The 17,130-nt window shown below is 37.1% G+C and overlaps 1 protein-coding gene across 3 annotated transcripts in view; it reads right to left on the bottom strand.

The window, feature by feature from the left end:
- CDH12 (cadherin 12) overlaps positions 1 to 17,130 on the bottom strand; it is a 1,192,649-nt gene that overhangs the window by 274,591 nt on the left and 900,928 nt on the right. The window lies entirely within an intron of this gene.

The following is a 17,130-nucleotide window of genomic DNA, read 5'->3' as shown; positions in this document are numbered from 1 at the left end:
GGAGAATAAATGATTTGTGATATGAAAGAGAAAAAAGATGAATTAATATATTTTGAATTCCAATTCACTTCTTTAAGCAGAATGAAAAAGTGCATCAGTGTCTCTCCAGACTGTAAGTTAGATTTATTTTTAAAGGGTCAAATTTGCTTGTCTTTTGGTTGATAGTTACAGACAAAAATCTTTTACCCTAATGATTTACAGACCTGCTAAAATATCTAGGTGCAATTCCATTTAGAATCTTAATGAACTTTAGTAGGTGTTGTTTAGTTGCTCAGTCATGTCTGACTGAAACCCCACAGACAGCAGCACCCCAGGCTCCTCTGTCCATGGGATTCTCCAGGCAAGAATCCTAGAGTGGGTGGCCATGCTCTCCTTCAGAGGATCTTCCTGATCCAGGATCAAACTCACGTGTCATTATGCCTCCTGCATTGATAGATTTTTTTACTTCTAGGGCCACCTGGGCAGACTGATTTGATGTATACTAACATAAAAAATATATCTTCAATATGCCAAATGATTTTAAATATCTCAAATTTGTGTAGGATACATGTGCATATTCTGTAAAATTTCTGAGGAAGGTAGGTAGAATCTTCTTCTGATGATACAGGTTAGGAATAATTGGCTCACTAGGGGTAGACCAGGACACACTTTTGCTTTGTATGGATAAACCAGTGTTAAATGTTAGTATGCAATCAAGTCACCCTACTGGTAACAGAAACATAGAAAGGTAAGAATTCCCTGTGTGAGAAAAGTTTAAATCTTCATAACATCATTTTTTTGCCTCCTAAGTTATCTGGCCTATGTAGTCTGCCATGGAATCACTTAACTCAAAAAAAAACACAAACAGTGGACACATCATCATAATTCTCAGATTCTTATCGTGCATCCCTAAAATATGTCAATATTTAGCAGAAAAATTATGTATAAGGCCTGCACTTTAAAATATATGTATGCTGAATAAATAAAATTTTAAATATGCATATATGTGATCAAGTTGATGTGATAAGTACTATAAATATAAACTCATTCATGAATATCATGGTGACTTTCCCCTGTAAGTATACAAAGCAAAAAGAATGGAATATTTCCCAAAGTGTTAGAGCAAGAAATAAAACTGAAAGAAAGTTGGCTCAATTTTTTGTTGTGATCATCTGTTAATTTTCTCACAGCTGATTTTATCTAATTAGGAGATAACAGCTAACTTTGCAGTTAAAACATTATTGCAAAGAGAAAAGAGGAAATCTTTAACACATTGTATCTTTCCCATTAAAAAAAATAAATCAATGAGTGTTTAATATACCTTTCTATGTTGTAGTTTTTTCACTCCTGAAGTAATACTTTTAAATTTAAGAATATAATAGCTATCACAAAATAGAGATGTATATATTGCACCACTTCCTTTTAAAATTAGTGCTAACATAGTATGAGGAAAGTGTAATTCAACTAGAGAAATGAAAATTTACATTTTTTATCTCTGAAACTGAACACTGATTCTCTGAAAATCATTTGCATTAATAAAATCTGTCAAAACGTGTTGAATATATGCAACATTTAGACAAATGTCACCATTATCTCTTGCTCAGACATGGTTTAAGGACCATGTTCATCATGTCCTTTATTATATCATCCATGCATATTAAGACTACAAATGGCTTTCAGCTACTTAAATTCATAATCATGATATAATATCTGTGCCTTTATAGAGTCCCAGCATAATGTTGCATATATTCTTCTTTTCAACTGACTATGTTCTTTCACAGTGAAGTACTGTGACAGATAGTTCCACCAGAGATTTCTGAAGCAAATAATTGGTATAGTTTCTTGTAGCTTACAATATCACATTGAATACTTATAGATGGTCACAAAAGGAAGCCTGACAAACTCAGTTGAAATGGACACATTTCCTACCATATGCCTGTCATATGTAATTAGCTTTTTAAAGGTAAGTAGAACAAGGAATTTGCATAATGTCACCCTACTTGGTAGAAATCTATTATTATCTCATTATATAGGGCAATGTCAATTATATAATACCCTGTTTAGAATTACATAAGGATAATTTGCTATTAAGTTATGGCTACAATAATAGTTAAACTAAATCAGGATAATTATGAATGCCATTTTTATTATAGCTTTTTTACCTATTATTTTTAAGAATGGGATAAACCTGCACAATCACAAAGCTAATTACATTAGCATTTATGCAGGTAGGGCTTCCCAGGTGGCTCAGTGGTAAAGAATCTTCGGAACGATGCAGGAGACTCCTGAGACCCAGTTTTGATATCTGATCTGGAAGGTCCCCTGGAGGAGGAAAGGGGAACCCACTCCAGTATTCTTGCCTGGAAAATCCCATGGACAGAGGACCCCAAATGACTACAGTCCATTGGGCCTCAAAGAGTCAGATGCGACTGAGCATGCATGCACAGTATTTATGCAGATATGCACTGATTATCGGGGCTTCCCTGGTGGCTCAGATGACAAAGGATCTCCTTGCAATGCAGGAGACACTGGATTCGAACGCTGGGTCAGGAAGATCCCTTGCAGAAGAGAATGGCTACCCACTCTAGTATTTATGCCTGGAGAATCCCATGGACATCAGAGCATGGAGGGCTATTGTCCATGGGGTCCCAAAGAGTAATACGTGACTGAGTGACTAACACACACTGATTATCATCTTCAATTTTATTGATGTTCTTACTAAAGAAATGGTTTCTCAAGCTATTAAAGTGAGAATAATTACACTTAGAATCACTCTAGTCATTAAGAGGGAATTAGGTGGAAAGCTTTGATAAGCTTCTGTGGAAGCCTTTAGTTTATTGAAGTATAGTTGATTTGCAAGATTATATTAGTTTCAGGTATATAGCATTGTGATTTAGTATTTTTACAGATTATACTTCATTGAAAGTTATTACACAATAATGGCTATCATGCCCAATGCTATATAGTCTATCCTGGTTGCTTATCTATTTTATATATGGTAGTCTGTATCTTTTAATCTCATAACCCTAACCTTGCCCTCTCTCTTCCCTCTTCCCTTAGGTAACCACTAACCACTAGTTTGCTTTCTATATTTGTGACTCTATTTCTGATTTGCATATAATGTTTGTATTATTTTTTAGATTCCACATATAGGTGATATTATGCAGTGTTTGTTGTTCTCTGACATTTCACTAAGCATAATTAAGCACAATATTCCCTAGGTTCATTCATGTTACTGCAAATGGCAGAATTTATAAGAAATTTTCCATTGTGTGTGTGTGTGTGTATATATATATATTCCATTGTATTTATATATAAAGTTATATTTATATATTTATATTTATTTATATATTATGTTGCATATATGATTTTATATATATATATATATATATATATATATATATATATATATATATATAACATGTTCTGTATCCATTCAGCTATTGATGGGTATTTAGGTTGCTTTCATATCTTATCTACTGTAAATAGTATTGCTCTGAACATTGGTTTCCATATATCTTCAAAATAGTTTTCATTTTTTCTGGATATATACCCAGGAGTGGGATTGCTGAATCATACAGTAGTTCTTCTCCAGCAGCACAGTGCTAGTGCTAGAGAATTCTCCTGAGAGTCCCTTGACTCTCTTCGGCAGGAAAATCAAACAACAGGAAACCAATCCTGAATACTCATTCGAAGAACTGATGCTAAAGCTGGAGCTCCAATACTTTGGCCACCTGATGTGAAGAGCTGACTCATTGGAAAAGACTCCGATGCTGGGAAAGACTGAAGGCAGGAGAAGGGAATGACAGAGGATGAGAGGGTTGGATGGCATCATCGGTTTGATGGACATGAACTTGGGCAAACTCCAAGAGATGGTGAGGGACAGGGAGCCCTGGCGTACTGCCGTCCATGGGGTTGCAAAGAAGTGGACAGGACTTAACTACTGAACAGAAGCAACATAGTAGCTCTATTTTTAGTTTAGGGTTTTTTTCGTTTTGTTTTGTTTTGTTTTGTTTTGTTTTTTTGAGAAATCTCCATGCTGTTTTCTATAGTGGCTGTGCTGAATGTCACTGTTCTGAGATTGCTGTACACTGGTACTTTGTGATCACTGAATATATGACAAAATGGAAGAAGCCATGATAATTCTCTCGGACTGTAGCATGTGCTCTTTCTAGGTGGCTCATAATAGTGGAGATGTCCTTGTTTAAAAGTGCAAACAAAATACTTTTGTGATAAGTGATTGCAGTCAGGTGCAATTAGGCTCATACAAGCCAAAATTTTGCAATTTTATCCTATCCCACTTTATAGAAACATATGTATGAGTTGTTAAATGTTCTCTTCAGTCTTCACCTGGGTCTCCTGCATTGCAGATCTATATTCTTTACCATCTGGGAAACCCAGGAATACCTTAGAAAGTGGAGTGACTCAGTCATGTCCAACTCTTTGTGACCCCATGGTATGTTGCCTGCCAGGCTCCTCCATCTATGGGATTTTCTCGGCAAGAATACTGGAGTGGGTTGCCATTTCCTTCTCCAAGGAATACCTTACACAGTGATAATTGTATTTAACACTTTAGTAATTTCTGCTTCTCTTTGAAGTAAACTTGTTCATTTATAGATAACTCTGATTGACATAAGAAGTTTGCCAAAGAAGTTAATATTTTGCTTTAGTAACTAGACTTATGGAAACCACATTTATTGATTTTTCTTACTTTCCATGCTAGAATTCTGTGCCAGCCCATTTCTGTTATAAGAAAACTGTCTCTGCCTGATCCAAAGGAAGAACCTAGCTTCTGTCTCCATGCTATGACCCACCAAAACAACTGAGCCTGATTGGATTAAGAGTGGACTCTTGGGTCAATAAGAACTACAATATTAGCATAGACCAGAGTTACCTTACTAGGAAACTAGATTCCTTTTTATCCTCTCTCTCCTTTTTTACCCTGTACCTCCCCATTTTCTTTCTTTCTTTTTTTTTGCTAAAACCTCAACTGACAGATAACCCTTAAAGTTAAAAGCAACATGTCTAAAAAGATAAGAAGAATTGTTCTGAGGGTTTTGAGGAAAGGATTATACTAATGATCCCAAACAAGAAACCTCTAAAGCTAGAAAATCAACTGTTTCAACTGCAAATTTAGTAGCAGTTCAGGATGAAGAAACCACTACCTGGGCTGGACTGTCAGATCACATCCCTCATCTTCTCCTTGCTCTCTGAAAACTCCAATTCAGGAGTCTAGGGAGTTAGCTCATCTCCAGACACTCCTCACTGTGCCTCAGCTGAATTAAGTGTTTAATCTTTATTTGAGTGATAATACCTTTTTTTTTTTCAATATAGTTCTATTTTCTATGAATTTTGGACAAGCTCATAGAAAACTAATCTCAAGAAATGTCCTCCTATTAAATGGAGATGATTTAACTCTGGGGCCAATACTGTCATGACCTTAGAGAAGCAAATAAAGAAAAGGGTTAGGGAGAGAGAGACTGAGTATGAGTAGAGGAAGGGACATGTGGGCTTGTTGGATTTTTTTCAAGGAAGATCTCTGTTTGCTTTGTCTTTTAACATAGTTTAGTCCAGATTATCTACTTTATTTGCACATAAAGAAATTTTAGCTCAATTGGTAAAGAATCTGCCTGCAATGTAGGAGACCCCAGTTCGATTCCTGGGTCGGGAAGATCTGCTGGAGAAGAGATAGGCTACTCACTCCAGGATTCTTGTGCTTCCCTTGTGGCTCAGCCAGTAAAGAATCCTCCTGCAATGTGGGAGACATGGGTTCAATCCCTGGGTTGGGAAGATCCCTGGAGAAGGGAAAGGCTACGCACTCCAGTATTCTGGCCTGGAGATTTCCATGGACTGTAGTCCATGGAGTCACAAAATGTTGGACATGACTGAGTGACCTTCACACTCACTTAAAGAAATTATAGTGGAATTCTAATAAATATCTTTCTATTTTATTAAGCTAGTTTGAAGTGCTTCCATTTTTAAAATCAAAAGTCAATTAACAGACACATTTTGAAAAGACAAATAAGATCAGTAAGTGCTTACCCTAAAAAAAAAAAAAAAAGGCTTATCTTAGCTCAATCCCCAAAACACCCACTATCACATATTTATTGCCTTATCGTTTCAAAACACTATCATTGAATCTTAACACAATCTGTAAGAAAGATTATGTTATCTCAGTTGTACTGATGAAGATAAACAGGGTAAATTTAACTTAAAACACAATATGAGCTCCATGATGACAGTGATTTCCCTATTTGGTTCTCTGTGAACTGCACAGTGTTGGCACACAATATTATTTCTTGAATAAATGAATGAATAAATATTCAGGGATGTGCCCCAATATCTAGAGACTAGAAATTAGATTATCTCTATTGAAGTGAGACTATGCTTTAATTAGACCCTGGGTAAATAGGCAAGAAACTCTTTTTATGGTTGTTACATGGAAGTTATATTGTTTTAAAATATCTTCCATAAAACTAGTACTTTCTAGTGTTAGAATATCAGTGAACCCTTGATGCTATGCTATGCCAAGTCGCTTCTGTCGTGTCTGACTCTTTGTCACTGCTTGGACTGCAGCCCGCCAGGCTTCTCTTTCTGTGGGATCCTCCAGGCAAGAATACTGGAGTGGGTTGCCATTTCCTTCTCCATGAATCCATGAAAACAGCTATCAAAATATAATCTACTGATGACTAGGGCAACCGATAGTGTTAAGTGCAGGGATATTTTTAAGATCTAATAAAAACAGAAATGTTTCAAATTTTCCTTATTGTAAAATTTGAGTATTATTATGTATATAGCCTACCTTGCCCTACCACCAGCCCTGTTCTGTATGTTGATAAAAGACCAACTATACAATTAAACTGATATCTTGTACTGACTATATATTTAGGTGAGGGTACAGAAGTAAACAAATGCATAAAGCATACATATACTTAGGAAATTTGAAGAGTGCATAGTAAGAAATGTTTATGCTTAGTGTCAAAGTGTGGGTTCTTTGCCCATGGCTTTGGTCATTAGAACAGTATCATTTATTGAGCATAGGAAATGATGCACAGCAATGCAGAAAATAATAATAATAATAATAATATTTACATAGGAACTTAGGATAGAAAGTCTGGAATACTCTTCTGAGTGCACAAAATAGTTGTTGTTGTTGTTGTTGTTGTTGTTGTTGTTTTTTCTGATGTGAATTTTAGATATAAGGTTTACACCTGTGTGTACACATTGAGAGATATAAGATTAGCAAAATTAAATAAAAATACTATGGAATTACTACTGCACTAGAGGGTATGTTAGCCTGCTCAGGCAGACATAACAAAATGCCACAGGCTGAGTAGAATATACAACAAAAATTAATGTCACAGTGCTGGAGTTTCGGATGCTTGAGACCAAGGCGGAAGCAGATTCAGTTCCGAGTAGGAGCTCTCCCTGGCTTGCGGATGGCTGCCTTCTTGCTGTGGCCACACATGGTCTTTCCTCAGTGTGTGTGCTAGGAGAGAGCCAGAGATCCTTTCCATTCCTCTTATTATGGTCTCTTATCCTAGGGGATTAGGGCTACACCCTTGATGCTGCTGCTGCTGCTGCTAAGTCATTTCAGTCATGTCCTATTCTGTGCGACCCTATAGAAGGCAGCCCACCAGGCTCCCCCATCCCTGGGATTCTCCAGGCAAGAACACTGGAGTGGGTTGCCATTTCCGTCTCCAATGCATGAAAGTGAAAAGTGAAAATGAAGTTGCTCAGTCGTGTCCAACTCTTAGCGACCCCATGGACTGCAGCCTACCAGGCTCCTCCGTCCAAGGGATTAGCCAGGCAAGAGTACTGAAGTGGGGTGCCATTGCCTTCTCCAGGGCTGCACCCTTATGACTTCATTTAACCCAAATCACCTCCTAAAGGCCTGAGTTCCAAATACCATCACACTACTGGTTCAGTTTAGTTTAGTCACTCAGTTGTATCCTACTCTTTGTGACTCCATGGACTGCAACAAATCAGGCTTCCCTATCCATCATCAACTCCCAGAGCTTGCTCAAACTCATGTGCATCAAGTCAGTGATGCCATCCCACCATCTCATCTTTTGTCATCTCCTGACTTCAGTCTTTCCCAGCTTCATGGTCTTCTCCAGTGAGTCAGTCCTTCATATCAGGTAACCAAAGTATTGGAGCTTCAGCTTCAGCATCAATCCTTCTAGTGATTATTCTGGACTGATTTCCTTTACCATAGACTGGTTTGATTGCCTGGCAGCCCAAGGGATTCTCAAGAGTCTTTTCCAATACCACAGTTAAAAAGCACCAATTCTTTAGCTTTCAGCTTTCTTGATGGTCCAACTCTCACATCCATACATGACTACTGGAAAAATCATAGCTTTCACTAGATGGACCTTTGTCAGCAAAGCAATGTCTCTGCTTTTTAATATGCTGTCGAGGTTGGTCGTAACTTTTCTTCCAAGGAGCAAGCGTCTTTTTATTTCATGGCTGCAGTCACCATCTGCAGTGATTTTGGAGCCCAAGAAAAAAAGTCTGTCACTGTTTCCATTGTTACCCCACGTATTTGCCATGAAGTGATGGGACCAGATGCCATGATCTTAGTTTTCTGAATATTGAGTTTTAAGCCAACTGTTTTACTCTCCTCTTTCATTTTCATGAGAAGACTCTTTAGTTTCTCTTCACTTTCTTCCATAAGAGTGTTATCATCTGCATCAGTTCAGTTTGGTTCAGCCACTCAGTCATGTCCAACTCTTTGCGACCCCATGAATTGCAGCACTCCAGGCCTCCCTGTCCATCACCAACTCCCGGAGTTCACTCAAACTCATGTACATAGACTCGGTGATGCCATCCAGCCATCTCATCCTCTGTTGTCCCCTTCTCCTCCTGCCCTCAATCCTTCCCAGGATCAGGGTCTTTTCCAATGAGTCAACTCTTTGCATGAGGTGGCCAAAGTACTGGAGTTTCAGCTTTAGCATCAGTCCTTCCAGTGAACACCCAGGACTGATTTCCTTTAGGATGGACTGGATGGACCTCCTTGCAGTCCAAGGGATTCTCATGAGTCTTCTCCAACACCACAGTTCAAAAGTATCAATTCTTCAGCGCTCAGCTTTCTTTATAGTCCAACTCTCACATCCATACATGACCACTAGTAAAACCATAGCCTCGACTAGACAGACCTTTTTTGGGAAAGTAATGTCTCTGCTTTTGAATATGTTATCTAGGTTGGTCACAACTTTCCTTCCAAGGAGTAAGCGTCTTTTAATTTCATGGCTACAGTCACAATCTGCAGTGATTTTGGAGTCCCCCCAAATAAAGTCTGACACTGTTTCCACTGTTTCCCCATCTATTTCCCATGAAGTGATGGGACCAGATGCCATGATCTTAGTTTTCTGAATGTTGAGCTTTAAGCCAAATTTTTCACTCTCCTCCTTCACTTTAATCAAGAGGCTTTTAGTTCCTCTTCACTTTCTGCCATAAGGGTAGTGTCATCTGCATATCTGAGGTTATTGATATTCTCTCAGTCTTGATTTCAGCTTGTTCTTCATCCAGCCTGGTATTTCACATGATGTACTCTGCATATAAATTAAATAAGCAAGGTGACAATATGCAGCCTTGATGTACTTCTTTCCCAATTTGGAACCAGTTCATTGTTCCATGTCTGTTCTAACTTTTGCTTCTTGACATACATACAAGGTTTCTCAGAAGGCAGGTAAGGTGGTCTGGTATTCCCATCTCTTTAAGAATTTTCCAGTGTTTGTTGTGATCCACACAGTCAAAGGCTTTGGCATAGTCAAAAAAGTAGTAGATGTTTTTCTTGTACTCTCTTGCTTTTCCAATGATCCAACAGATTTTGGCAATTTGATCTCAGATTCTTCTGCCTATTCTAAATCCAGCTTGAACATCTGGAAGTTGCCAATTCACATACTACTGAAGCCTCGCTTGGAGAATGTTGATCCTTACTATGCTCGCATGTGAGATGAATGCAACTGTGTGGTAGTTTGAACATTCTCTGGCATCGCCTTTCTTTGGGATTGGTATGAAAACTAACCTTTTCAAGTCTTGTGACCACTGCTGAATTTTCCAATTTGCTGGGATATTGAGCACAGCACTTTCACAGCATAATCTTTTAGGATTTGAAATAGCTCAACTGGAATTCCATCACCTCCCCTAGCTTTGTTTATAGTGACACTTCCTAAGGCTCACTTGACTTTGCATTCCAGGATCTCTGACTCTAGGTGAGTGATCACACTGTTGTGGTGATCTGGGTCATTAGGATCTTCTCTGTATTCTTGCCACCTCTTCTAAATATCTACTGCTTCTGTTAGGTCCATATAATTTATATCCTTTATTGTGCCCATCTTTGCATGAATGTTCCCTTGATATCTCTTTTTCTTGAAGAGATCTTGAGTCTTTCCCATTCTATTGTTTTCCTCTATTTCTTTGCATTGATTTCTGAGGAAGGCTTTCTTATCTCTCCTTGTTATTCTTTGGAACTCTGCCATCAGATGGGTATATTTTTCCACTTCTCCTCTGCCTTTCGCTGTTCTTCTTTCCTCAGCTATTTGTATGGTCTCCTCAGACAACCATTTGGCATTTTTGCAGTTCTTTTTCTTAGGGATGGTCTTCATCACTGCTTCCTGTACAATGTCATGAACTTCCATCCATAGTTCATCAGAGCATCACTTTCACTGTATAAGGGGTTTGATTCAGGTCATACCTGAATGGTCTAGCGGTTTTCCCTATTTTCTTCAATTTCAGTCTGAATCTGGCAATAAGGAGTTCATGATCTGAGTTACAGTCAGCTCCTGGTCTTGTTTCTGCTGACTGTATAGAGCTTCTCCATCTTTGGTTGCAAAGCATATAATCAATCTGATTTCGGTTTTGACCATCTGGTGATGTCCATGTGTAGAGTCATGGCTTGTGTTGTTGGAAGTGGGTGTTTACTATAACCAGTGCGTTCTCTTGGTGAAACTCTGTTAGCCTTCTACCTGCTTCATTTCATACTCCAAGACCAAACTTTTCTGTTACTCCAGGGATGTCTTGAATTCCTACTTTTGCATTCTAGTCCCCTATGATGAAAAGGACATCTTTTTATTTTTTTTTTGTTTCCTTTGGTGTTAATTCTAGAAGGTCTTGTAAGTCATCATAGAACCATTGAACTTCAGCTTCTTTGGCACTAGTGATTGGTGCACAGGCTTGCATTACTGTGATATTGAATGGTTTGGCTTGAAAACCAACAGAGATCATTCTGTCATTTTTTGAGATTGCACCCAAGTACTGCATTTTGGACTCTTTTGTTGGCTAGGAGGGCTACTCCATATCTTCTAAGGGATTCTTGAACACAGTAATAGATATAATGGTCATCTGAATTAAATTTGCCTATTTGGGTCCATTTTAGTTCATTGATTCCTGCAATGTTGATGTTCACTCTTTCCATCTGTTGGACTACTTTCAATTTACCTTGGTTCATGGACCTAACATTCCAGGTTCCTATGCAATATCGTTCTTTAGAGCATCGGATTTTACTTCCATCACCAGTCACATCCACAACTGGGAGTTGTTTTTGCCTTGGCTCTGTCTCTTCATTCTTCCTGGAGTTATTTCTCCACTCTTCTCCAGAAGCATATTGGGCACCTACTGCCCTGGGGAGTTCATCTTTCAGTGTCATATCTTTTGCCTTTTCATACTGTTCACACTAGAGGTTAGGACTTTTATATATGAATATTGGAGACATACAACACAGTTTACAGCTCAGGGGTTCTGTTAAGTTATTTATGTGAAATATTTATTTAAATAATCTTATAGTTTCCATATATGTGGTGGTTACTGTAATTATCCCTATTTTAAGTGTTGTTTTATTATAAAGGGCCAGGGGGATAGTATTTTTGTTTGGGAAAGAAGAGGGGAAATGGGAACTGGCAGAGGAAAATATACAAATCAATCAAAGCAGAAACAAAGCAAGATGGCCCCGTGAAGACTGCTTGAAAAATTGGAATTATATATATTGATATTACATGATGCACATTATCTGAAAATGAAACTTTAACAAAGCTTATAAGACCATTTGGCATAAAACTTTCATATACAGGTAGGAAAAGCATTGATCACATATTCAGTACAGAGGTAGTAAAAGGAAACTGAAATATTTTACCTATTTTGAGTTCTTTTTTCCTATAACCTACTTAGAACTGCTGATGCAGCCCTTAGAAGCCTGTCTTCAGCAGAGGCCACTGTGCAGAGCTCCTGAACTAATGGCCCAGAGAGCTGTGACCAAGGGTTTCTCAGTGATCCTTCTCAGGATAGCATTTTATCAAGAGAGCCATTCAAACCATGCCTAGGAAAAAATGTGAGGAAAAAGCAACAAAACACACAGGGGAATAGAAAATAAAAATGTCCCTCAAATTGAACATGGGTGAGTTAATACTCTCAGGTGAGTGACAAAATTTTATCAATTGTATTGACTTGATCAATCCTAAATGCAGTTAGACAGTTTAGTTCTGTCATTAGAGCAACTCATTAGAACAGGCATGTGACTATTCACTTCAGATAACCTAACATGAATGTAGTATCGGTGTATCATAATATGCAGGAAATTGATAGAGAAAATGTTGGATTTGGCTATTTTGCTCTTTTAAATAATCAGTAAATATTAAAGACTTTCTTTCTGTCTCATAGTTCTTTTTGTCACACTACAGAACATTGATTTAAGCTAAAAGCCAAAGTCTAGAAGTCATGTTTGGTTCCCACCCCCTCTTCCTGCTTTTTTTTTTTGATACCTCAAGGGTAAATTATTACCAGTACATACTGTATAATTTGTATCCAAATAAAGCATGGACTTTATTCCCTTGTATTTAGCTCCATGCTCACCATAAACAAATACTGTATTATCTTACATCCAAAGTACTACAGAATAATCCAACTTCCATTATAACCAATCTTCCAACAATAATTTCAAACATCAAGCCTAAAAACTAAAAAAAAAAAAGCAAAAACAAAAAAAAAGCACATAAATATCATATCACCCCCTTCATTCAATCCAGTCTACAGATTTTTGCTATAGATAGCATAGCATCCCAATTCCTTGGTATGCAAATCCATGCATGATCTATTTGACTTCTACAACTCTATCTTGTTCCATTCTCACTCATGCTTACCAGCCACCCTAAGCATTCACATCTTACCAAAACTGAAATATTATCTGATTCAGATCCTCTATGTATGCTTTTCTTCTTTGTAGAACTGCCTCCTTCACACTAGTGAACTCTCCAAAGGATATACTTCCCTTAGATATTATTTATTTCAGTACCCTGTTATTTCTTTTTCAATTCCAATTTACTTAATAATTCACATATAGAAGTGCTCAAAATATATATGAATAAATAAGCAAACAGTTTGCTATTGGAGGGTTTGTAATCCAATGATTAGGACAGATTCTCTAGCCTCATGAGACTTTTATCCTCTAAAGTATATATAAACAGCTTTCTACAAAGTTAGGTGAAACTAAACTCATACTACACATAAAGCAGACTGCTGTGTATGTAGAGGTGGACAACGTATTCAATGTACCATGGAGAAAGAAAATGTTTTCAGGGGCATGTTAAAACAGGCTTGGGTAGTTTGTGCTAATAAATTAACTTATAAAAGGTTTAACACAACAAAGGTTAAGCTCACACCAAGCTGGTCATATCTTTGGAACATTCTAGGAGGGCATTCTTATATACAATAACTCCAGATAGAAATAGGATCTAATCTGGCTTTGCACTCTCAACACATGCATTCCAAGTTATTGATGCTGAGGAAGAAAGATGTAAAGAATTATTGGTAAAGTGATATATTTAAGCAGTTACGTCTTCTTCTCTCTTAGGTCTTTCTCTGGGACTCCAGTTTCTGGTGCTTCTTAGCCTTAAGACTTCAACAAATACCTCTTGACTTGCTATTGTTTGTTAAGAGGAGGGGATTCAGTTTTGAGAAAGGTGGCCCAATCCCTTGCTTATCAGGACTTTCCATCTGGAGAGAGAGAACAGTATATGAAGAGGAAGGAATCCCAGTGGAGAGAGATGAGAGCAGAAGTTAAGCTGTAGTGGGGAAACCAGGAAGGGCTCATGGCCTTGCCAAGGTGGATCAGAGGAGAATAATCAATGGCCAGAGTAGGGACAGTTTCTGCAAGTCTTTGTATTGCTAAAATAAATATTCCTACCTCATGTCAAGAGACTATATAAACAACTGCCCACCCCCCCCCAAAAAAAAAGGAAATGGGGAGGCCTTATTATTTTACATTTTTTAATGACAAAGGAGATGTAATTTCATCCTAAGTATAAACATAGAAATTTTAGAAATGCATTTTCTTACCAAATGCACTAGGGTATCTGAATCCTGTGAAGGAAAATGTAGCTATAGTTTATATCCTCCAGGAAATTTTCTTATGATATGGTCTCAGCATTATAAAAGTTAAATAAAGGAGGTTGGAAATCAAGTCTATTGTTCCAGATGTGGTTTAGGCAGTCCATAGTTTTCTATTATCTCAACTTTGTCAGAATTGGCCAAGACAAAATCTTCTTCCAAAATATCACAGAATAGAGTTATTCATAGAGAAGCAGACAGTATTCTCGCAGATGAGTCAATTATCTAAAATCTCTTATTTCTGTGTCAGTTTGAGAAGAGATGGATTCTCTAAAAAGAGCAATTTGGATTTTCCCTGGATAGAAATATCTACTATGATGGTTATTTAAAAAAAAAAAGAGAGAGAGAGAGAGAGAGAGAAAATGCTTCTGCAAGAATTCTAATTCAACAACAAGACCACCACTATTATTATTAAATATGGCTATTCTTCTGCAAGCAAAAAATAACAAGGGGATAAAGGAAGAGGGAAAACATTGAAAAACACTCAAATTCAGATAAAAGAGACATTGCATATTAATAAGACAGAAAAAAAAATAACACTGTCAACTGCTTGCTATTCCTCCTCATTGAGCTTTGGAGGTTCCCTCTCTATCACTCACCACAGTTTGTAGTCAAAAGCATATGTGGTGGATTGCTTAATAATATTGTCCTTACAGGTATCTATGAATATAAAGAACATACATATTCTACCTGCCTGTCTCATTTTAATTCCTCAACATATATTTAAATAAAGCTATTGGAGGAAAGATTAGAACAGTATTTCTTAAGTTAATAGAATTCCAATTATTTCTCCAGAGTGAAAATGGCTCTTTTTTTTTTTCCTTCGGATATTGTAAGGGCAAGTCATGAGATACATGGTATGTTTAAAAGCACCTGTGAAAAGAAAATTCCATTCAAGGAATCATGTGGCACATGTCCTGGAGTAAAGATTCCAGGGCAAGGTGAAGATTTCTGCTCTTTCTGGCTTCATAGTATGCTAAAGACCTTAATTTATAAAGGATAATTTTCTAGCTTCCCCCTTTTACATAGACAGGATATTATTCACAGGCTGGCTAATATAAAGGAAGATTTGTAGAAAATCAAATTTTCATAGTTGGAAAACACTTTAAATTGTGAGGACCCATTCAGGAGAAGATATAAGTCAATTGTCAATTTTCGAAATTAGTAACAAAAAATATGTTGTCAAGAATAAGAGAAGCAATTAAAATAATATTGGAGCCTAAAATATCATTCTCCATATAGTTAACTTTAATCATCTTAGACTTTTCAGTAGAAAAGTTTTTGATAAGAAACTGAGACCAGATAGTTGATATAAATGTTCTATGTCTGCTCATATGTTATTACTCACTACTAGTACCCCAATCCCTAGCTAGATGGCATTCTGCATGCTAAAAAAAGATCAGGCTTATTTCCTAAGTGTCTGGGTCTTATGGAAAATTGGAATGACTTGAATTACAATGTTTTCCTATCTTTCACACAAAGGCCTACTCAACCAGCAGAGAAAAAGAGAAAGAACACATTATCAGTCATCAGCAAATCAAAGGGAAAGATTCAACTTATATACATATAAATTATTAGAAGCATTAACCTTGTTCAGGTAAGTTAATTTTTCTGGCCTTAGCCATATTATATGACATAATATTAACTCTTCTACCAACATCCAATCTTATAGAGAGCAGTAAAGAATATAAAGTATGCCAACATGCTGTGAAACTGTAAGGATCTACTTAATATTTATTGTTTTATTATTTAATACAATGAAAATGGTGAAGGTAATAAGGCTAAAATGTATGTAAAAACTCAATTGTCAACAGAAAATCAGAAAACCATGAGTTGTTCTTGATTTGATCTCAGTTTAGAATTGAATATGATGAAGAAAAATATATTTTATTTACAGAAAGAATTAATGTTTCCTTTTAGATTTCTCCCTCTCTCTCACATACATACAGACAGACACACAACCCAGAAGATTCTAAAAATATAGTCCTGATTTAACATTATGACAAAGTAAAACCTTTCAGAAGTTCTAAAAGGAAACTTGACCACTGTTTCAATTCTTCACTATGTTTATGACAGACCTTAAGCTATACAAATGCCAGCTGCCAGAATTCATTAGGATTATATGAGAATCCCATTTGAATCAACAGAAATCTATTGATCAATTCTGAGTATCCACCACTCCTATCAATTAAGGTTAAACTAGAAGCAACTATGTATTGTTGGAGAGAGGCAGCTGGCATTGACACATAAGAGCCATTAACTGGCTTCTATTACCCATTTGTGAAAAAATTAAAAAAAAAAGTACCTTAGATCATATGATTGGTGCACTAAACTAATAATGGAAATGCTTTTTCCTCTGACTTACTGTTTATCAACTGATGCATGTGCTCTTGCAGGAGCAAAATAATTTTTTGAACATTGGCTGACTTCTCCACACTCCACCTGTGGCTTATGATGATTGAATGCTCAAGATCATGTAATGTGCTGGAGATGAAAGAGGTGGAAAATTACATATTGGTGTATCCAGGGACTACAAGTAAAATATTACTGGAAAAAAAAAAAAAACCAGGAAACAAGACACAGCTGTGTATAACGGACTTTTGGACTCAGAGGGAGAGGGAGAGGGTGGGATGATTTGGGAGAATGGCATTCTAACATGTATACTATCATGTAAGAATTGAATCGCCAATCTATGTCTGACGCAGGATACAGCATGCTTGGGGCTGGTGCATGGGGATGACCCAGAGAGATGTTATGGGGAGGGAGGTG

Source organism: Ovis aries, chromosome 16, assembly GCF_016772045.2.
Source record: "Ovis aries strain OAR_USU_Benz2616 breed Rambouillet chromosome 16, ARS-UI_Ramb_v3.0, whole genome shotgun sequence".
Taxonomy (NCBI): domain Eukaryota; kingdom Metazoa; phylum Chordata; class Mammalia; order Artiodactyla; family Bovidae; genus Ovis; species Ovis aries.
This window is presented reverse-complemented; position numbering and strand designations above follow the sequence as displayed.